We start from the raw sequence: 24,265 nt of genomic DNA, 5'->3' as shown, positions 1-24,265 counted from the left end.
ATGTCTTAGAATTTTGGTAATGAAACACCATGACCAGAAAGCATAATGCAGAGGAAAGGGTTTATTTGGCCTAAACTTCCATATTGTTGTTTATCACTGGAGGAAGTCAGGACAGAAACCTAAATGGGGCAGGACCTTGGAGGTGATGCAGATGGCATGCAGGGTTGCTTCTTAACACCATGGCTTGCTAAGCCTGCTTTGTTATACAACCTAGGACACCTCCCCATCAATCATTAATAAAAAATATGCCTTAGAAGCAGATCTTATGGTGTTTTATCAATTGAGTTTCCTTTTTTTCATAACTGTAGCATGTTTGTGAAGTTGATATAGGACTAGCCAGTACAACTGACCACTTTTTAAATTGACAACAAATATGGCACTATTAAGCCACAACATTTCCTTTCTTATTCATTCACAAGATCCTGTGTTAGAAACATAGATAACTTTAATAAAAGTGAAACAGTCTTTACAAATTCATACACGTTGAAGTTTGTCTTTAAAAATATGCAATCTAACTAAAAATTGAAAAAAAATCTGTTTAAAAAATGGAAAGCCTTTCAAATATGGCTCATGGAAAAATCAAAATTAAATTAAATACTGTCTCTATGCAAGAGGAAGAAGCATGGCAGTCAAAATCTGAAAAAAGCAAAAATGAAGTCTGACTATATAAGTTAATTCAATTTCTAGTGACTGGGATCCACGCGGAATCTTCAGCGATTCTCCAATGGGCTTGGGTCACTTCTTTGTTTCCATCCTCTAGAGTACACATAACTTCTAGGCTCTTACTGGATCCACTTTACCACTACTGATGGTCTTGGTGGACACCCCGTGGTACTGGCATATCAAAATGATGGATTCTGTGCCCAGTGTTCAAAGCTTTACCTGATTTATAAGGATCAAGGGATTTTTCTCTAGGATGTATTCTTTCATGCTTGTGAAGATGACTTTATATATAAATGCTCTACCACATTAATAGACCTTCTCTCCAGTGTGATTTCTTTCATGTTGTTTAAGAACACTGAAATATTGTGTAAAGACTTTGCCATGTTGAATACATTCATTGGTTATCTCAACTATGAATTCTTTGTTTGTTTTGTTTTGTTTTTCTTTTTCTTTTTTCTTTTTGTTTTTGTTTTTGGAGACAGGGTTTCTCTGTGTAGCTTTGTGTCTTTCCTGGAACTCACTCTGTAGACCAGGCTGGCCTCGAACTCACAGAGATTTGTTGGGCTCTGCCTCCTGAGTGCTAGGATTGAAGTCATGTGCCACCACCTCCCAGCTCCACTACTAATTCTTTCATGAGTGTGTAGATGACTGTTATAAGTGAATGCTACATTAATACATTAATTATGCTCACAGCCTTTCTCTCCAGAATAATTCTTTTATGATTGTGAAGAGGTTTTCACAGCAAATTCTTTACCACATTGATTACATCCATATGGTTTCTCTCCAGGATGAATTCTTTCATGGCTATGAAGATGAATTTTCTATGCAAATGCTTTTGCAACATTGATTATATTCAGAGGTTTCTCTCTAGTCTTTTCTTCAAGAACTGTGGAGATGATTTTACGTGTCAAGGCTTTACCACATTGATTACATTCATAGGATTTCTCTCCAGCATGACTTCTTTAATGACGGTGAAAACCACTTTTTTTTTTTTTTGGTTGATTCGTTTGGTTTTTTTTCGAGACAGGGTTTCTCTGTAGCTTTGGAGGCTGTCCTAGAATTCGCTTTGTAGACCAGGCTGGCCTCGAACTCACAAAGATCCACCTGCCTCTGCCTCCCAAGGGCTGGGATTACAGGAGTGGGCCACTACCGCCCAGCATGAAAACCACTTTTACATGTAAAGGCTTTACCATATTAATTAGATTTGTAGGGTTTCTCTCCAACATGAATTCTTTCATGTCTGTGAAGTGAACTATTCCATGCAAATCCTTTACCACATTGATTACATTCATAGAGTTTCTGTCCAGTATGTTTTCTTTCATGATAATAAAGATGATTTTTATGTGCAAATGCTTTGCCACACTGATTACATTCATAGGGCTTCTCCCCAGTATGACTTCTTTCATGACTGAGAAGATGACTTTTACGTGTAAAGGCTTTGTCACACTGATTGCATTCGTAGGGTTTCTCTCCACTATGAATTCTTTCATGACTGCAAAGATCACTTTTTCTTGCAAATGTTTTACCACATTGATTACATTCATAGGGTTTCTCTCCATTATGAATTCTTTCATGACTGTGAAGATGACTTTTACGTATAAAGGCTTTGCCACACTGACTGCATTCATAGGGTTTCTCTCCATTATGAATTTTTTCATGACTGTGAAGATGACTTTTACATGCAAAGGCTTTACCACATTGATTACATTCATAGGGTTTCTCTCCAGTATGATTTCTTTCATGATAGTAAAGGTGACTCTTCTGTGCAAATGTTTTACCACAGTGATTACACTCATAGGGTTTCTCTCCATTATGAATTCTTTCATGACTGTGAAGATCACTTTTACGTGTAAAGGATTTACCACATTGATTACATTCATACGGTTTCTCTCCAGTATGAATTCTTTCATGTCTGTGAAGAAGACTTTTCCAAGCAAATGCCTTCCCACATTGATTACATTCATAGGGTTTCTCTCCACTATGAATTCTTTCATGACTGTTAAGATGACTTTTACTTGCAAAGACTTTACCACACTGATTACATTCATAGGGTTTCTCTCCAGTATGACTTCTTTCATGACTGTGAAGATGACTTTTACGCATAAACGCTTTACCACACTGATTGCACACATGGGTTTTTTTTCTAGTATGACTTCTTTCATGATAGTTAAAAGCACTTTTACATGTAAAGGATTTACCACATAGATTACATTCATAGGGTTTCCCTCCAGTATGAGTTCTTTCATGACTGAGATGACTTTTTTGTGCAAATGCTTTACCACATTTATAAAATTCACAGGATTTCTCTCCAGTATCACTTCTTTCATGTTGTTTAAGAATACTAGGATATGTAAAAGCTTCATCACATTGTTTATATTCATACTGTTTCATTATAGTATTAGTTCTAGGTAACTGAAGGTAAGTATGACATGCAAAGCATTTATCTGTTCGATTATATTCATAGGGTTTAATTTTCAAATGTGTCCCTTGCTGTAACTGTAAAGGGTAATCATATCTAAATGTTTTATCATGTTGTTTACATTCATAGGATTCTTCTTCTTTATGGGTTCTTTTGCATGTTTCAAGACACCTGTGATGGTTTAACCCTTTCATACATGAGTTACCTTTATCAGTTCCTTTTACCATATTAGTTTTTATACTTCTTTGAAGAGAACTGGAAGAACTCAGCGCTTTATCACACTGATTGCATTCATAACATTTTCCTATAGTGTGAGTCATATTACATGTGCAACATAAACCAGTACAGACAGAAGAATTTCCGAATTCCTTGTACTCATAAACCTTTTCTCCAGTGTAAGAATGTTGGTGTATTCCCAGGGATGTTGGTAATCCAATAAATTCTACACTTGCTTCTTGATCACACTGTCTACTCATAGTGGTAACTACTATATATCTTCTGATTTTTCTGGATGGGAGAGAGGTACCTATCTTCTTTCCAGATCCCTTATGCTCATATGGCTTATATCCAGAGTGACAGATGATATACCTGTTAAAGGATTAACAAACAAAGGGTTTTCACACTGCATTCACACAGTGTAACTTTTTGTTCCTCATAGAGATGTAGTACAGAGATTAAGGTTTCTCCACCAAGACAACATTCTTGAATCTCCAAAACTGACCTTTTAACTAAACTATGGTAACTCTCTACAAGTATATGAGTAACACAAGCTTAACTAAGGGATAATTTGTTTATGAATGTTTTTGGACATATCCTAATCCTCTAGTCAATGTGAATGCCTTTCCATTAGTTGAATGGAATGAATCTAAATGGATGCATGGATCTCAGGGAGTTATGATTGATATGGTGACATTTGTTAAGGCACTGTTTCTTTGTCTTCTCTTTTACAGGAACACATTGAAAACACAGGTCAGCTATCTGAAATTGAGGTACATGATTTAATAATCATCACAAAGCAGTAATTATTTATACTGTTGGTTTTCATTAAATATCAGGGCACTTTAAAATTCTTCAGAGACATAAATGTATCTATCACCTTGTACATGAAAATTACCTTCCATGTCTTCTACAACTTTGACAATGTTCTCCAATATTCTGGTCTTCCCATTTGTTGCCTAAAATACAGTACCAGAAATATTACTGGAAATCATGCAAAATTTGAGTTATTATATTCAGTGCATGTTAGAACCATGCCTAATTTATGTACCGCATTCTTATTCTTTCACAGTAGAAATCACAGTGGAACAAAAATTCCTAAGAAAGGCTTGTACCCTTAAGTTAAAAATTGAAGGAAAACTCACATTCTTACCTATAGCAATGAGATTATCACAGGTTTCCAGCATTACATCTCTGTAGAGACTCTTCTGGGAAGGATCCAGCAATGCCCAGTCTTCACCACTAAAGTTTACTTGCACATCCTCATAGGTCACTGTGTCCTAAAAAGCACATATATATATGAAGCAGAAATGGTAAGACTGAATGCTCTGCAAATGTATACTTCACTGGGAATATACTTACATAATTATGTGTTGTTTGACAAATTTATTTCATATCACAGAATTTCAAATGCAATCAGCAAATCATTTTAGAGGGAATTAGGGAAAGAGGATCACATATCATGTTTAAGTCCTCTGAATAGTATATGGTATTGCAAAAGAAATGCTGACATATATACAGAGAGTCATTCAAACAGAGATAGTATTGAGTAAACAACAGCAAACTTGTTTCAAAATTATTGACATCAAAAAAGGGTGGATAAGATGTGCATGGTGGTGCAAATTCAGGAGGCAGAGAAGTGAACCTCTGTGATTTCTAGGCCAGCCTGGTCTATGAAAAGATTTCTAGGACAGTCAAATGTACATAGTGAAAGCCTGTGTCAAACAAACAAAGAAAAATATTGAACACAAGGGGCTTACTCTAAATTCCACCAATGAATTAAACATACATTCCAGAAATGTATATGGCTTTCAGAAAACTGGATGCCTCATTTAATCTCTAAGGCTAATATATTCCTATGGAATAATGCATTTTTATAAAGTTACTGACAAACATATCAAAATGATTTCCAAAAACATTGTGAAGGAAAGGCTGATGTTAAACAATAAAAGAAAGCAAACAAGCAAAAATCCCAGTAGAATATAAATATGGATCAACAGTTCAGATCAACTTTTGCTTTTGCAGCGGACCTGCATCAGTCCCTAGGACTCACTTGTGGCTCCCAATATTTGGAACTCAATTTCAAGAGAATCCAGGGCTCTCCTCTGACTTCAGTGAACACAAGCCACAATGTTATTCTTGCATATAAGCAGGAAAAATAATCATGTATGCATTTCAAAAATTAAAAAATATTAAAATAAGCAAAAAGATATGCAGAATGTTTCACATCTGCAATGTAGTGATTCAGAAGATCTGTATTAATGTCATGAATGCATGACATCTTGCTGGAAGAAAATGATACCTTCAGCCAGTTTAAAATTTAAAAAGTGGGTAAAGCTCAGCAGAAGATCAAATGCAGGAAACATCAGTAAAGTAATTCAAAGTCCACAGGCTTCAGTTAAAAAATCAGAGTTGTATGACATTCTAATAGTTTTATTAGACTTTAATAAATCTCTTCATATAATTATTTTTTCCCTAAAGTCAGAAGTTTTCCTGTGTCCCACCCAGCCCCACAGTCAGGACGAAAGTCTTTTATCCACATCTTGAAGCCACTTGGTCCCAAATAAACACACAGAGGCTTATATATATTATTTACAAACTGTATGGCCTATGGGTCAGGCTTCTAGTTAGGTAGCTGTTAAAATTTAACCCATTTCTACTAGTCTGTATGTTGCCACATGGCCATGGTGTTAATGGTTTGCTGGCATCTTATTGCTCCTTGAGCAGTTGGCTGGCATCTCTCCACTCTCTTTTCTTGTCTCTCTCCAGTTCGAATATACCACCTTATTCTGCCTCACCATTGCCCAAACAGCTTTATCAATCACTCAGAGAAATATATATTCACAGCATACAGAAAGATATCCCACAGTAATTCTCAATATGCAGAAGGGGTTGTAATACATACTGAAACTGCTGAACTTATTCCTGATAATTCAAAATTAACTTTATTATTTATACAACTACAACAGGCAATCTGAGAAAGGAACTGCCCACTTTATTATTACCCATATTTGGTCTCATACTGGATTGCCTGGGCCATTAGCAAAAGGAAGTGAAAAATTGATCAACTATTAATAAATGTATTAAGAGGTTCAAAATTTCATTTAAAAAATCATGTTCATAGTAAAGGCTTGAAGGGTAAATTTTTCAAAACCTGGTTACAAGCTAGAGAGATTATAAAAAACTGTCCCAATTGTTATTTGTATAGCCAAATTCCTAAGGGAGCTCAAAGAAATGAAATTTAGCAAATGGATGTATTTCAATTAGCAGAATTTGAAAAATTAACATATGTTCATTATACTATTGTTACATACGCTGGATTTCAAAGGGCATCTGACTTAAGTTCTGAAAAGTGTGATTCTGTATTTACACATTTATTCAAGACAATGGTTATAATGGGTATACCAAGACAAATTAAAACTGATAATGCTCCTGCTCATGTTCCCAATGAAATGAAACAACTTTTTGCATATTATAACATAAAATATATTATAGGAATATCATATAATCCTATAGGACAATCAGCTACTGAAAGATTTAACTGCACTCTAAAAGAGATGCTTTAAAAACAAAAGGGGGATATGTGGACTCCCTGAAGTAGATTACATGGTGTTTTACTAACTAAATTTTAAAATGTTAATGAGACAAGGACAACAGATACTTAAAGGCATTGGACCACAGAAAAACACTGCTTAAGTAAGTCAGCTTGTGTCCTACAATGATGCCTTGACATGTGTATGGAAAATGGGGAAGGTGTTATGATGGGGCCCAGGGTTATGCTTATGTTTCTACAAGATACAAGAAGTTATGAATACCATCAAAGTTGACAAAAGTTCTAAAACCTTTTGAATGCTACAACTTTGTTTCTTGCTACATGATCTGTGGTAACTATTGAGGTAACAGGGACTGATCATGCTTACTGGGACTATTTTTCCAATTCTCCAATTAACTAAGGAGTAAGTTAGGGAGATATGGATACTCCTGTTGTGGTTAATGAATCCTCTTGGCTACCTGGTTGTTATGACTACAGAGGAGCTGCTAAACCTGAGGAAGAGAGTAAGGAGATTACAAACTATACTGTGAGGATACGAGGAATTCCTATTTGTCTGGGTAATGGGATTCACTACCTAAATATAACTTTTCAATTTTGGTTATCTTTAGTTAATTATAGTACCGCCCAGAATTTTTATGATAAATTTTACATGTTTCATGCTTCTGCTTTTAGAGGACAGGATATTAATGCTACTAGTTCTATAAACCTACCATCTTGTGAGATGTGGTTACCAATAAGGATTCTGACTGGGTACATTAGCAACAATGTAAAGGTGAGAAACCTTGAGTGCTTATTAATATCTCCCATTGACACATCATTGATTGGAGCCTTTACAGCTTCCCTTGAGGAAAATATTCTCACTCAGAGTTAAGACGACAGTGGTATAGTTTGAATGAAATTGTGGAAATTAGTTCTACTGTAAAGTAACCTATCCAATGACATTAGCCACAATGACATAGAGGTGAAATGTCAGGTTCTATGTTACAATTTGGCAATTCAGTTCAGATTAATTTGTGGAAATTGCCAAGTGCCTTACACCCTCTTAAACTTTGGAAAGTTAAATGTTTATAATGGTAAGTATACTTTATCTTTTAGATTGAATCAATGTCACACCTTAGTAGCATGTGTACCATTACCTTATATATTATTGAAAGAGCTACACAATGTTACTTTAACAACTATAGTATCACTATATAAAATTATAGAATATAACTATTTATAAATATATATAGTGTAAGTATAGTATAGTATTTTAAATGTTTTACTCTCCATACCTGTATTAATGTTAGCATGTTATTGGGTGTCACTTCTGAAAGTTTAAATGTTCTTAGAGCAAGGCCAGCAATCTGATTAACAGTGAAGTTTTTGAGGCTATGGCAAGTCTCACCTGTGCTGATTCTAGTCCAGGAACTCCCAGAGAGAATGTTAAAAAGAACATGTCTGATGATTAGACTGATTATTGCTGTAGTTATGAGTGTTGGGGATCTCCCACTTGGGGCCCCATTTTACACTCAGGTCTCACTACTCCCATTCCAGACCCTGCCCCTTCAAAAAGCCAACCAACCAGCAGATCCTCCTCTCAGAAAGCCAGCCAAGGGTCATCTCTTCCCCCCGAGGGCTGCTCAAGACCATGCCTATAGGCTACTTAAGACCTGTTAGCCATATTTGCCACATGAATCCACTTTGAGATGATCTTTCAATCTTTCATCCTCCCCACCCCCCCAAAAATCCTCTTACACTAATTATTTTGTCCCTGGTGTGTTTTCTTAGTGGCATACTTTGAAAGGGCTCACCAAAAAGTACACACTGCATTGTTACACTGTAGGTTCTCCTGGCATTTGGTCTGGCCATGCTGGGATTCTAGCCACAACAGATCGATTCTCTTTGTATATTCCTGTTTGCTATCCCACTCCACATGGCATAAATGTCCCATCCTTACATTTACTACAATGTGGGAGTCAGAGATGGAAAGGCTGGCTGCTTCATGCCTAGACCATGCCTGCTCTCCCTTACAATGTTTACTGAGCTGGTCCTCAGTGAGAGACATACCAGCACCTGGCAGCACAGCTATCTCTTCTAAAAGATAAATGGCTGCAAAAGAACTTCTCCCGGGTGCTTGCATTAAATGTAGCAAATCCAGTCACAGAGCAGGAAAAAACTGCCTTTCACCTCAACTGCTGCCAAGATCCTGTCCAGACTGTGGAGAAGCAGGACACTGAGGGATTGATTTCCCTGCTTGGCCAAGACAAGACACCTGCATGTTCCTGGGGAAAGAGTGCTGCTGCTGTATCAAGGAATCTGACCTGGTGGAAACTAATTTTGAGTCGCTCCACAAACAATCTGAAAAATTTAATCACTATGATCAGGGCACATCTCCATTGCATTCTTTCTGGCAGTCTTCACTCTTCCCACAGCTAGCCCTGTTCATAGAGCCAGTGGTAATAATCTTTTTTTTTCCTCACTTATCAACTTGCCTTATCCTCTTTCTCCCAGAATGGATTCTTGAGGTCTTAGGTGGTAGTTAAGAAGATGCTTTTTCACCCATACCTCCCACTGAGCAGGAGCCAACTGACTGCCTATTCCTTCTTCCCACATTGTCCCATACCAACAGAAAGTAGCCAGATTTGAACTGGCTATACCCCTATACCAAAAAAGATTGGGATGTTGGGCTGAAACCACCATTACTGCTTCTCCAAATCCTGGCTTTTCAGAAAAAAAAAAAAAAAAAAAAAAAGCCAAAAAGCCCAGTTCTGCATTCTTGGCAGCTGGAGGTTCCTACCCTGAAGCTGTCTGTGGCCCAATTCCAGTCTAAAGCATTATACTTGAGCACAAATTCAGCTTGTAGAGGAAGCATCATCACCCTGCACCTACAGTGTATTTAAGCTCCCTCCTTTTAGATCAGCCATGTGATTCCTCTCCTGCCCTCCTGAGAGTCACCAGGGAGCTGCTTTGCTCTGTTCATTAAACCTGGACTTATTAAATTGACCTGATAAGACTTATTACATTAGCAGCAGAGGATATCCAATAACCATGAACCCAAAACTCATCAATGGGAATTATTGCATTGACTGCAACTGTTGCAACAGCCTGAGTAGCTCTTCATAAAGAAACTTAAATGCTGAATTTGTTAACAACTGGCATCAGCATTTACAAACTTCGGGCTCAGCAGAATTAAACAGATAGAGTGACAAAGTTAGTGAAATAGCAGACTTGATGCAAGCTGTGTTACTTTTAGTTAGAGACTTAAAAGGAACAGATTCAGTTAAAATGTGTTTGGAATGTTACAACTTAATTGTATTCCACCTACTGTATTAGAGTTTAATGAAAGAAAGTATGATTGGGATAAGGTTAAAATGCAGTTGTTGAGTCACCTTATGGTTCTCAAATGATTTATGATTTACAACAAGAAATTAAGGAACCCTTTTCTGTTAAGTTACCTGACGTATCTGGAATGGATATCATGGAATGCCTTGCAGATACCATACCTTCATTTAACTCCATGAATCATTTTGATAAGTTTTTGTTTTTGTTTTTGTTTTTCCCCCGGAGCTGAGGACCAAACCCAGGGCCTTGCGCTTGCGAGGCAAGCACTCTACCACTGAGCTAAATTCCCAACCCTTTGATAAGTTTCTTATTCTGGCAATTGTTATACTTAATTTTGCTACAATAATTTTAACACTTTTCAAATATATTCTGACTTATGTACATGAGGCTATCTTCACTGTGCAGCTGCATAACCTTCAACATAATTAGATTAACTTAAACAAATGGGAGAAATGTAAGAATTTAGCAGAGTCACTGTATCTGGAGTAATACATAAATGAACAATTGGTTCTCAAAAATACCTTGACCTTCAAGAATCCTTATGGAAAGGAGTGATTTTTTTGATGAAAGGGCTTTGCAAAAATCCCAACTTTGGTCACAAGATGCCTCAAGCACACTGGGCCTCTTGTATTATTGTGTATTATACATAATACAGAACTAGAGTCATAGAGTCTAGTGATGCTCTCCTTCAGTCAGACATGTAAATAAAGATTAGGGACCTTTTTTGAGGAAAATATTTTGTCTAACTTTCAATAAATACACCTTTGTATGGCTGTTCAAGGTTCAGTCCATCAGAAGAGGTTGGACCTTCCTGCTGCCACATAGGCCTTAAAATTTCATATTGGGAGTACCTTCTTTCTTCAACCAACATGGGCTACACAGTGCACTCCGACGTGCTATACATCTGCTTAAGTGATAAATAATAACCAAGCCACAGACTAAATGTTTTGTCAAGACAGTCTACGACTCTTTAATTTAGCTGTACTTGTTTTCACAGGATACAGGAACAATATACGTAGACAATATGGCAAAATACTACACAAAACATCTTTAATAATTACTGCTCTGTTGCTGTGAGGAAACACAATGACCAAAGTGACAGTTATAATGCAAGGCTTTTTATGTTGGGACTTGATTACACAGAGGATTAGTCCATTATCATTATGAATGGTAGCATCAAGGTAGGCAAGTATGGGTGTAAACAAAATTCAAAACGGTCTTATTAAATGAAAAACAGAGCCAATGCATATTAAAAGCACAGATATCAGAACAGTAGCCAAAAGCTAAGACCACCTTACCTTACCACTTGCTGCCATCACACATGGTGCTGAGACCAATATCCTGATATAGACAGGAAAACAGAAAGACCCATTGCTTCAGCTTTTGAAACCTCAAAGCACACATACAGTGACACACCTTAACAAACAAAGAAGATAAAATACCAGGAAGACAATGTTTGGCTTCCACATTTACAATTTGTGGTAAGACACATGGATGGACTCCACTTGAGGCCACAGAATTCTTTCCTCTATTACTTTGTTGTATGGAGCCTACATGTCCAAGCCATAGGTACCATGTAATCCTATGTTCATGGAATCTAATTAAAATGTACTTTTAAAAGAACAGGTACAACAGGGCACATTTAAACCTTGAGAAGTGTGGGTACCACCAGGTCTTGTGTCTGATGGAGGAGGGAAGTGTCATAGCAGGCAGCTGGGCCATCCTTGCCAACAAAGTATCCCTGTGGTTTGCTGCCCTCTTGCCTATTATGTCAATAGTACATTAGGAAAACACAAAATGTATAGAGTTAACAGAAGTTGAATGTAAAGTGTAATAATATATGCTATCAACAACATTAAACTGATGGCAAAAGGAAATCATGAATTGCCACGCCCACGACGTTGTCGCCCACGTGACAAATGCCTTGGATGAGGTAGTTACGTGGGAAAGGGGGGCTGGTGGCCCTCGGGTCTATGCCCCTGGCGACCCCTCATCAATCTGCCCAACTCATGGTGCCAGGCTAAACGGAACCACGCAGATCTGCTTGCAGAGGCTAGCTGACACTCTGCCTTCTTCTCTTTGCAGCTGTGGTTATTGCTGTTTCCTTGTGTATTGATTCCAGGAAGTTAACCCTTAATGTTCCTGATGTGCCCCATAAAGAGTTGTGATTCCTCAAAAGTGGCTTCAATACCTCCAACTATGACTCAAGCTCTTAAGCAAACAGTTCAAGAGGGTCCCAAAAGTTTAGGAAAATTCATAAATGACTTAGAACAAAAAGAACTTATGATTCAGAAGGACAAAGACTCTAGCAAGAGAGTATGAAAGTAAAGGTACAGGCACTCATAGGCAATCCACACACGCAGCCGACAGCAGCTGCGAGGAAACAGTTACAGGAACTAGCCATTCCTACAAGAATTATCCAGGGACAAATAGAGTTTCTCATCAAGGGGTGATGGTGGCAACCCCCTAACTTTATTCCTAGACATAATAACTATTTAGAACCATTACCTTTCACGAGAGCTCATGATAAACATGGGAACTGATGGATGAATCATGATGGTATGAAAACAGAATGACATAAATTACAGTTCAGGGAAAGATTAACTAGGTTCCAACCCCCCTGGTGCCTTCTCACCCATAGGCAAAGGTTAAATATTTACACACATAAAAGACTATGGTTAGAACTATGGTGGGATAGGTTTAATTTTGATACAAAACAAATGTTTAATAATTATGTAGAAGGAGAGCTACAGCTGGGGCCGTAATGTTCTCTGTCTGGATGAGGAACCACAAAAGGGGAAATAAAGGCTGTACTCATGAGATCTGTTAGTCATTCTGAGAAAATTGTGTACTACATTGTTGATTCTATGTCTGTCACCCTACTGGCCGATTGCCATGTTTCCTCAAATAACTGTATAAAATTCACTGCTTGGTCTAAGTAAAATTGCAGCAGCTTCACAGCATACTCTTGTGTCTGTGTCTGTCTGTCACTCGCCGAATCCCACTTATCCTGAGTACCTTCAACCTGTTCTCCCTCGGTCTGGTGGTCCAGCTGAGACCTAGTCCACAGCAATGAATGAAAAAAATGATCAAGATCGAATAAATAGCACACTAAAGACATCATCCCACTTCAAAAGTTCAAATACAACTACCATAAAGATTGTACTGTCTGGGAAAGAATGAAGAGATAACAGAACTTTAGAGCAGACATAAGAACACAACTGAAATACAGTCACTGTTGACAAATGAGAGCAGGATACCCAGTATGGCCTTACTAACATAGGTGACTGGAACACTGTGTCTTTTAAATGCTAATGTATTAATAACACAGATTTTAAGATCTGTGCAAAATTAACTCCAGTAGGATCTTACCACTGCATGGTAAGTGAGAAGGACAGAACTTCAAGAAGTCCCCAGAGAAACTAGGGCTTTGAGAGATAGCAACTCTGCCTTCCATGGAGACAATAAAATCAGGAGAGTTGTGCTCATGGCATGGTGAGGTCAAAAATAAGCATTTTTCCTCACAAAGGCTCCTGTGCCTAATGCTTTGAGGGAAGGCATGACAGGAACTCAAGCAGCCCAGGGACCTGGAAGCAGGAGATGATGCAGAGGCCATAGAAGGTGCTGCTTACTAACCTGCTCACCATGGCTTGCTCAGCTTGCTTTCTTATAGAAGCCAGGACCACCAGCCCATGGTGGGGGGCCTCATCCTCAGTGGGATGGGTACTTCCCAATCAGTTACTAATCTAGGAAATGCCCTACAGGCTTGCCTACATCGAGATCTTATGGAAGCATTTCCTTCATTGAGGCTCCCTCCTCTCAGATGACTCTAGCTGGTGTCAAGTTAACATAAGACTGTCACGCACTCCGATGATTTGCATTAAGTGGATTAAATGGGAACACAGATGAGTGACTTCTCAAGTTGGGGAGAACAGAAAGGAGCTGCCAGAGCCTAAGTCCTGCTGGATTGAACTCCTGGAGCAAGAGAAGTGTACACGCATTCTGCTGTTAGTACTTCTGTTTGATTAGGAAGTCTTTACCCAAACTCTTCAGGAGATTTTTAAACAATATATCAAGCTGATTAGGTGGCACACGCCTGTTATCTCAGCATCCAGACTAGCATGGGCTACACAGGGAGGCGCAGGAGATCAGGGACAGCAAAGCAGAATTCTGTCTCAAGCAAGATGTTTTCTGAGGTGCTAGGATGGGATCCAGAGCTTTCACATGCTTGGTCAGGTATTGTACCATCCTACATCCCCAAAACCCTTCTTCCATGCATGGTGACTTAAGGGTTGCACACATGTGGAAGACAGAGAATAATTGTCAGAGTCATTTTTTTCATCAGGTGGGTCCTGGGAATTGAAGCAAGGCGGGCTCAGAAGCAAGCACCTTAATCACTTGTAGGTCTTCTACTTTCATACATTATGACATCTTTTGTGGTTTTGCTGTCAGGGACAAAGTCTGCTCATGCAGTCCTGACTGGTCTGGATCTCTACACAAACTAACAAAAATTTGCTTCCTTCCTTCTACCTCTGCCACCTGAGTCCTGATATTATACTGTGCCCCACCACACACACCTTGTTTTATTTGGGGTGGAAATAGTCTCAAGTAGCTCAGGTTGGCCTCAAGTTCAGTAAATAGCTGAGGGTCTTCTTCCATTTTCATCTCTACAAAGATACATTCTCCAGGTAGTGATATTTAAATAGTAAACAGTGAGGCTGGGCACAGTGACATACACTTTTAATATTAGCACCAGGGAGCCACAGGCAAACCTGCTCTACATAGTAAGTTTCAGGCATATGAGTGTGAGTTAGTAAGACCCTTCCAGGAAGAAAAAAACAGCACTGATAATAATTTTTAGGATTGATTGTTTCTCAAATATTTAATGACATTTCTTTATAGTGTATATTTGCCTTATGCACATGGATCATAATGTGGGTGAGTTAGTCACCCACGTTGGGCACCAAGTTGCTGTTACAATCATTACCTGGGTGTTCCTCCCAAAAGACCACAATGCCTGTGGGTCAGTAAATGGCAGGGAGAAGAACTCCTCTGGAGATGGTGTCAGGGAACAGCATCTGCTTTACTGCATGTGAGCAACTACTTATATAGTGGAAGCCTATCAACTCTGTTTGGTTAACACATTACATTTGATTGAAACATGAATGCTCATACAACCCACCTGGGTTTCTATGCAGAAGAGGCACATAAAAGAGACATGAACAGTGCAGATATGTCAGCAGGGCAGTTATTGGCTACTCATGCTATTTTATAATTCAATGTTCTCACTTCAGGGAATATTCAGGAGCATGATGAGCCACACTTCTTACTTAGAAGCACAGTGTATAAGGTAGGCTAACTACCAGAACAGGCCTTCATTGTGTCCTACAATTTCCCCCTCTAAATCATTTCATTTTCCTGAGTGCAGAGCCTCATGATCAACAAGCAGGATATGCCAACCGTATCAATACAAGTAAAAAGGTCATGGCATAGTTAAAGGAATCACAGTCTCACTGACAACTAAGCTGTTGACTGTTTCCTCAGCTCCCTTTAAAATCTTTTCTCTATTGCCTAAAAAGGACCTTGAATCATGAGGTGAGGAACCTGATAATCTATCTAATCTGAAATTCCCTAAATTTCCTAGTAAGAACTTATGAGAACCTATGAAAATGCTAACTTTACAAACTAGGCAAGCTAGAACATGACAGGAAAAAGGTATTCATTTGCCAATTCTTTCTCAACCTCTTGAGCTACTCTTGGTATTTCCAGTAGTAGTTCATCAAAATCAAAATGTCTAATACTTACTTTTGTACCACCCAACTTATTTAAAGCTCTAGAATTGAGACAGCATTGAACAATCCTTGCACATTATCTTAAGAGGAATAAAAGAACTAGCATTATTTGGATCCTGACTAGAAATGGCTGCTCATTTCTACTTGAATGTGGAAAATGGAAGGTGGAGTCATAAGCTAATGGTGATTATATAATGCCAGAACAATGATTGACAGCTCATGGATGGGCCAGAGTTGCAAGTGGTACCTTTGTCACAACTGTTTACAATTGTACACAATTGATTAAAAGACTAGAATGCAGAACGTGATCAGTGGCTAAAGATGGCTTTCCCTTCCCATTTACCCTGCTGGGGCCAATATCTTCACATTCCAGCACACTGGGCATCTGGTAATTTCAAAGCATAAGTTCCTATTTATTTGCACCATCTTACTTGTAAACATGAAAATAGCCACTACAACTAAGACCAAGTGACGCTTGTTCTTTTTGAGCTTATCAAATATCATTGAGTGGGTGCTATATGACTGCCATGTTTATTTCATTTTAAAAAGTAAAGTTAAGTAAAACCATCTTCCAAGGGTACTGGCTCATCAGTCCAAAATCTGCAGTGCCTGCAGAGAAAACTCAGCTGTCAAGACTGTGCTACTCTTGCATAGGACCTGAGCCTGGTTCCCAACACCCAGGGTGGTTGTATCACAAGCCTACAGCTACAACAGATCTGACCCTTCTTCTGGTGTTCAGAGAGAAACTGGCAAGCATATACACTCATGCAGGCATGCAAAACAAAACAAAACAAAAACAAAAACAAAAAAAAAACAAAGATTAACAGAAATTGAAATAAAACCTATGGGGAAAGCTCCAGATCATATTAAAAAGAAGCAAGAGGCAAGCTGCAGCAGCCACCAAGGAGGTTAGATTCTGTTTCCCCAAAACACTCCACCGTCCAAACCCATTCACTTTGGTCATCCCCGCATGGCCAACCACCCCCCTACAACCCCAGCAGACTACATAGGCTAGGCACAACCTAAGCAAGATGGAAGAACAGGTTAGTGACTGGCCTCCCCTAGCTGAACTGCCCCACCAACCAGACTCTAAACCCCAAGGCACATCCCGTGTCCCTCCTCGTCACATCTCGTGTCCCTCCTCGTCACATCTCATTATCAGCAAGGCAGTTGGGCCCTGCACCCAAATCTGGTGGAACTCCACTGCCCTGGAGCTGTCCCAACCAGCCAGTAAGCAGGTGAGAAACCTGCTTCCAGGCTGTACCACCATTGCCACAACCCACCAGATACTGTTCCCCCAAGACCCACTCCACCACCCAAATCCATAAACCTGGTCATCCTCCCAGTGGCCAGCCCTCACCTGCAACGCCATCTGACTCATAAGCACAGGCACAACCCACACCAGTGGAAGAACAGATGAGTTAATTCCAGTTTAAGAATACACTCAACAACAGAAAGGGCAATATGACACTACCAGAATGCAGAGATCCTAAAACAGCAAGACATGAACATTCCAAAACAACTCAAGCACAAGAAAATGACCTTAAAAATAACTTTATGAAGATGATAAGAGTCCTTTAAAGAAGAAATGAAAATTCTCTTAAGGCAATGGATGAAAAGAAAAACAAAAAACTAAAAGAGATAAAAGAGAGTATCTCAGGTATTGAAGATACGCTAGGGGAAATAGATTCATCAGTCAAAGAAAACGTTAAATCTAATAAATTCCTAACACAAAACATCCAGGAAATCTGGGACACCATGAAAAGATCAAACCTAAGAATCATAGGGATAGAAAGAATTCTAGCTCAAAGGCATAGAAAACATATGCAAGAAAATCTTAGAAGAAACTTTTCAAATTTCAAGAAGGACATACCTATAAAGGTACAAGAAGCCGACAGAATGCCAAAGAGGTTGGACCAAAAAAACAAAAAATCCTCTTTCTACATAATAATCAAAACACTAAACATATAGAATAAAGAAAGAATATTAAAAGCTGCAATGGAAAAAGGTCAAGTAACATATAAAGGCAAACCTATCAGAATTACATCCTATTTCTCAATAGAAACTCTAAAAGCCAGAAAGTCCTGGACAGACATTTTGCAGACAGGAAGAAACCATGGATACAAACCCAGACTACCATACCCAGGAAAACTTTCCATCACCATAGATGGAGAAAACAAGGTATTTTACGACAAAACCAGATTTAAACAATACCTAACCATAAATCCAGCTCTACAGAAAGTAGTAGGAAAATTCAAACCCAAGAAAATTAGCTGCACCCACGAAAACAAAGGTAATAGAGAATTGCATACCAGCAAAACCCTAAGAAAGGAAACAAACACACAGGGACAAATGTGTGCAAACGCATGCATACATGCAATACCATCACCACCATCACCACCAAAACAAAAACAAAAAAATAACAGGAATCAGCAATCACTGGTGATTAATATCTCTAAACATCAATGAACTCAATTAACCCATAAAAAGACACAGGCTAACAATATGGATATGAAAACAGGATCCATCCTTCTGCTGCATACAAGAAACTCAACTTAACTTCAAAGACAGACATTACCTCAGAACAAAGGACTAGAAAAGATTTTCCAATCAAATGGACCTAAGAAGCAAACTTATATAGCTATCTTAACAGCTAACAAAATGGCCTTCAAACTAAAATTAATGAAAAGAAATGGAGAAGGGCACTGCATATTCATCAAAGGAAAAATCCATCAAGATGAAGTCTCAATTCTGAATATCTATGCCCACAAACACAACAGGATCCACAATACTAAAGTTTAAATTACACATCAAACCCCATACATTAATAGTGGAAGACTTGAACACGCCACTCTCACCAATGGACAGGTCTGCCAGACATAAACTTAACAGAAAAACAAGGGAATTTGCAATGACTCAAATGGACTGAATAGACACCAAAAGAACATTTCACCCAAACACAAAAGAATATAATTGTAATAAACCCCTGTATCTTATTGGATTATTATTAGAGATCAACAACAACACAAACTACAGACAAATTTAAACTCATGGAAACTGAACAATTCTTAACTGAATTACCACTGGGTAAAGGAAGAAATAAGAAAGAAATTAAAGACTTCCTAGAATTCAATGAAACTGAATCCATATCATATCCAAACTTATGAGACACTGTTAAAGCAGTGCTAAGAGCAAAGTTGATAGCACTAAGTGTCTACATAAAGAATTTGGAGAGATCTCACACTAGTGACTTAACAGCACACCTGAAAGATCTAGAACAAAAAGAAGCAAATTCACCCAAGAGTAGTAGGTGGGAGGAAATAATCAACCCCTGGGATGAAATCAATAAAATAGAAACAAAGAGAACAGAACAAAAAAATCAATGAAAAACAAGTTAGTTCTTTGAGAAAATCAACAAGATAGACAAACCCTTATCCAAACTAACCAAAACACAGAGAGAAAATATCCAAATTAACGAAATCAGAAATGAAAAGGGGGACATAGCAGACCCTGAGAAAACCCAGAGCATCTTTAAGTCATACTTCAAAAACCTGTACTCCACAAAATTTGAAAATCTAAAAGGAATGGACAATTTTCTGGATAGGTATAACATACAAAAACTAAATCAAGACCAGATAAACAATTCAAATAGACCTATAATCCCTAAGGAAATGGAAGTAATCATTAAAAAGCTTTCCAACCTCAAAAGCCCAGAGACAGATGGTTTCAGTACATAATGCTACCAGAATTTCAAAGAGGAGCTAATACCAATACTCCTCAAATTGTTCAACACAACAGAAACAGAAAGAACATTACCAAGCTTTTTATGAGGCTACTGTTACCCCGATACCAAACTACACAAAAGATGCAACAAAGAAAGAGAATTACAGACCAATCTCCCTCGTAAACATTGATGCAAACAATACTCAATAAAATACTGGCTAACTGAGTTCAAGAACATATAAAAAAAATCATCCATCATGATAAAGTTAGCTGCATCCCAGAGATGCAGAGATGGTTCAACATATGAAAATCTGTCAGTGTAATCCACCATATAAACAGATTGAAAAGAAAGAACCACATGATCATCTCATTAGATGCTGAAAAAGCCTTTGACAAGATCCAACACCCTTTCATAATAAAGGTTTTGGGGAGATCAGGAATACAAGGAACATTCCTAAACATAATAAAAGCAATATACAGCAAGCCGATAGCCAATATCAAATTAAATGGAGAGAAATTCAAAGCGATTCCATAAAAATCACGAATAAGACAAGGCTGTCCACTCTCTCCTTATCTATTGACTATTATATTCGAAGTTCTAGCAAGAGCAATAAAACAACAAAAGGAGATGAAGGGGATACAAATTGGAAGAGAAGAACTAAAACTTTTGCTATTGGTAGATGATATGATACTATATATAACTGACCCCCAAAATTCTACCAGGGAACTACTACAGCAGATACACACCTTCATTAATGTGGCTGGATTCAAGATTAAGTTAAAAAAAAATCAGTAGCATTTCTATATACAAATGATAAACTGGCTGTGAAAGAAATCAGAGAAATAACATCACTTGCAATAGCCACACACAATATAAAATTTAAGGGGTAACTCTAATCTAACAAGTGAAAGACCTGTATGACAAGAACTTTAAGTCTCTGAAGAAAGAAATTGAAGCAGAGATCAGAAAATGGAAGGAACTTCCATGCTCATGCATTGGTAGAATGAACATAGTACAAATGACAATGTTACCAAAAGCAATCTACAGATTCAATTCAATCCCCATCAAAATCCCAACACAATTCTTCACAGACTTCAAAAAAAACAATACCCAACTTCATAGGGAAAAACAAAAAACCCAGGATAGCTAATGCAATCCTGTACAATAAAGGAACTTCTGGAGGCATCACCATCTCTGACTTCAAGGTCTATTATAGAGTTATAGTAATAAAAACAGCATGGTAATTTGGCATAAAAACAGACATGTGGATCAATGGAATTGAATCGAAGACCCTGAGGTAAATCCACACACCTGTGAACACCTGATTTTGAAAAAGAAGCCAAAATTATACAATAGAAAAAAGAAAGCATCTTCAACAAATGGTGCTGGCATAACTGGATGTCAGCATGTAGAAGAATGGAAATAAGTCTATTCCCTGTAAAAACTCAAGTCCAAGTGGATCAAAGACCTCAACATAAACCCAATTACACTGAAGCTGATAGAAGAGAAAGTGGGAAGTAGCCTTGAATGCACTGGCACAGGAGACAATTTCCTGAACATAACACCAGTAGCACAGACATTGAGAACAACAAATAATAGTTGGGACCTCTTGAAACTGAGAGGCTCCTGTAAGGCAGAGAATACTGTCAATAAGACAAAATGTCAGCGTACAGAATGGGAAAAATATTCTCCAACCCCATAACAGACAGAGAGCTGATCTCCAAAATACATAAAGAACTAAAGAAACTAGACATCAAAATACCAAATAATCCAAAGAAAAATGGGGTACAGATTTAAACAGAGAATTCTCAACAGATGACTAGGAGACTCTCAAGGCTGAGATATACTTAAAGAATTGTTCGACACACTTAGGCATCAGGGAGCTGCAAAGGAAAACAATTCTAAGATACCGTCTTAAATCTGTCAAAATGGCTAAGATAAAAAACACTAATGACAGCCTATGTTGGAGAGAATGTGGAGTAAGGGGAACACTCCTCTACTGCTGGTGGTAGTGCAAACATATATAGCCACTGTGGAAATTGGTATGGCAGTTTCTCTGAAAACTGGGAATCAATCCACCTAAAATCAAAGGTATACCAACCTTGGGCATACACCCAAAGGATGCTTAATCATACCACAAGGACACTTGCTCAACTATGTTCATAGCAGTGTTATTCATAATAGTTCAAACCTGGAAACAACCTAGATGTCCCTCAACCAAAGAATGGATAAAGAAAATGTAGTACATTGACAGAATGGAGTATTACTCAGCAGTAAAATACAATGACAGCATGAAATTTGCAGGCAAATGGATAGAACTAGAAAAAAATCATCCCGAGTAAGGTAACCCAGATCCAGAACAAAAACATGGTATGTACTCACTCGTAAGTGGATATTAGCTGTGTAAAGGATAACCAGGTTACAATCCACAGCCCCAGAGCAGCTAGGTAACAAGGAAGGCCCAAAGAGACATGCATGGATTTCCCTAAGAAGGGGAAATAGAAGACATTTCCTGGGTAAACGGAGGGGGTGGAGGTGTGGGAACAATACCTTGATGGGGGTAGGGGGCATTTTGGAATTAGGATGAAATCTCATGCCAGGGAAACTCCCAGGAATCCACAAGGATGACCCTAGCTAAGGCTCCTAGCAACAGTGGATAGGGTGCCTGAACTGGCCTCTTGTAATCAGACTGATGACTATCTTAATTGTCATCAGAGAGCCTTTAACCAGTAACTGAAGGAAGCAAACGAAGAGATCCACAACCAATCACTGGGCCAAGTGTGTATGTGTGTCTCAAGGTCATGATGGATGAACCCACAGAGCCAGCTGACCTGGGCTCCAGGGAGCTCTTTGTCTCTGGGTAGGCAGCTAGGAAGCCTGCATGGGATCAACCTAGGCCCTCTGCATGTGTGTGACAGTTGTGTAGCTTGGTCTATTTGTGGGGTTCCTAGCAGTGGGAATAAGACCTGTCCCTGGTGCTTGAGCTGGCTTTGGGAGCCCATTCCTGATGCTGGGTTGCCTTCTCCAACCTTGATGCAGGGGGAGGAGCTTGGTCCTGCCTCAATTTGATGTGCCATGTTTTGTTGACTCCCATCAGAGGCCTGCCCCTTTCTGCATGGAGACAGAGGAGGAGTGGATGGAAGGAGAGTAGAAGGGAGGTGGGCGTAGGAAACGGAAGGATAGGATGGATGGAAAACTGGTTGGTATGTAAAATAAATGAAAAAATTAATAAAAGAAAAGCAAAAGCAAATGAAAGCTAAAAAGGTAGCATGCAACGAACATGATACATTTACTTGAGATCTAGAAGGCAATTATTTTATTATTAACCTATCAGCTTATAATAGTTAAGTAAGTGTTACATATATGTTATAAATATGGCCAGGTATGGTAGCTTAGATCTTTCATCCTAGACCTCAAGAGGCAGAGGCAATGGATCTGTGAGTTCTAGGCCAACTAAGACTACCATATATAGAGAGTAGGGTTGACAACAGTCTTTACTCTAGGGAGACAAGTCTCTTGAATGTAATTTTTGAAGATTAATAGTGTATCATGTTAATTTATTTTTCTCATATAGATCATCATGATGGTTTAAATGCTTTTATAGTGATAAAAGATTCAACTTTTAAATGTTTGAAAAAGTAAACCTGTGGTTTTAAAATTACAGAGATTTAATACTTGGATTTTTGGTTGGAGAGATGGCTCAGCTGTTAAGAGAACATACTGCTTTTGCAGGGAATTTAAGATTAATTCCATAACCTGTTACAGGCAGAAAAAGCTTGACTCAAAAAAACAAAACAGATAAAAGAGGTACACAGACATATCCTTCTTCAAGTTTTTTTGAGATGGGCTCTCACTATGCAGCACTAGGTGGCCTAGAACTCACTATGTGCTGTTGGACAAAGAATAAAGATATCAATAGAACATAAGAGAAAACTTACAAAGATACAATTAATATAGAGTCAATTTTGACTCACCAGGCCAGGAAACCCAGCATACCTGGCCTTACTGACACACGTGACTGGATCACAATGGCATCTACATGCAAATGTGTTAATGACACAGACTTTATGCCCTACACAGAATTAACTGCAGACGGACCCTACACCTGAATGTTCAGTGCTAAGTGCAGAACTTCTAGAAGACACTGGAGTGACCAGGGCTCTGTGAGTTAACAGTCTTCCTTCCACCGGGCGTAACACAAATGGCACATGTGGGCGCACTACACGCTGATGTCACAATAAGTAAATACCCAAGCACAGTGCCCACATCCCTGTGTTCTGTGTAGCCCCCGCCGCCGCCGCTGCAGCATATGCAAGTTATTCAGAGGCTGCAGGACTTCGGAGCTGCAGGAACAGCAGGGAACTCAGACCTCCAGGGCCGCCGCCTTTGTCGGTTCCCACAGCCCAGGGATCCACCCCGCACCCGCGACTCCTCCCCTCGTGGGGATGGCGGCCCCTCACTCACCATGGCGGATTCCGAACTCGCCCTGCTCTCCTCACAGCTCCCGGCAGCGGGTCACAGCGCAGCACACGGAACAAAAGAGTCTCACTCAGGGTCAGAGCCACCGAGCCAGA

The 24,265-nt window shown here is 38.8% G+C and overlaps 1 pseudogene; it reads right to left on the bottom strand.

Annotated features, from left to right (window-relative positions):
• Positions 1 to 1,233: 1,233 nt before the first annotated feature.
• Positions 1,234 to 24,265, bottom strand: LOC118571896 (annotated as a pseudogene).

Source organism: Onychomys torridus, chromosome 21, assembly GCF_903995425.1.
Source record: "Onychomys torridus chromosome 21, mOncTor1.1, whole genome shotgun sequence".
Taxonomy (NCBI): domain Eukaryota; kingdom Metazoa; phylum Chordata; class Mammalia; order Rodentia; family Cricetidae; genus Onychomys; species Onychomys torridus.
This window is presented reverse-complemented; position numbering and strand designations above follow the sequence as displayed.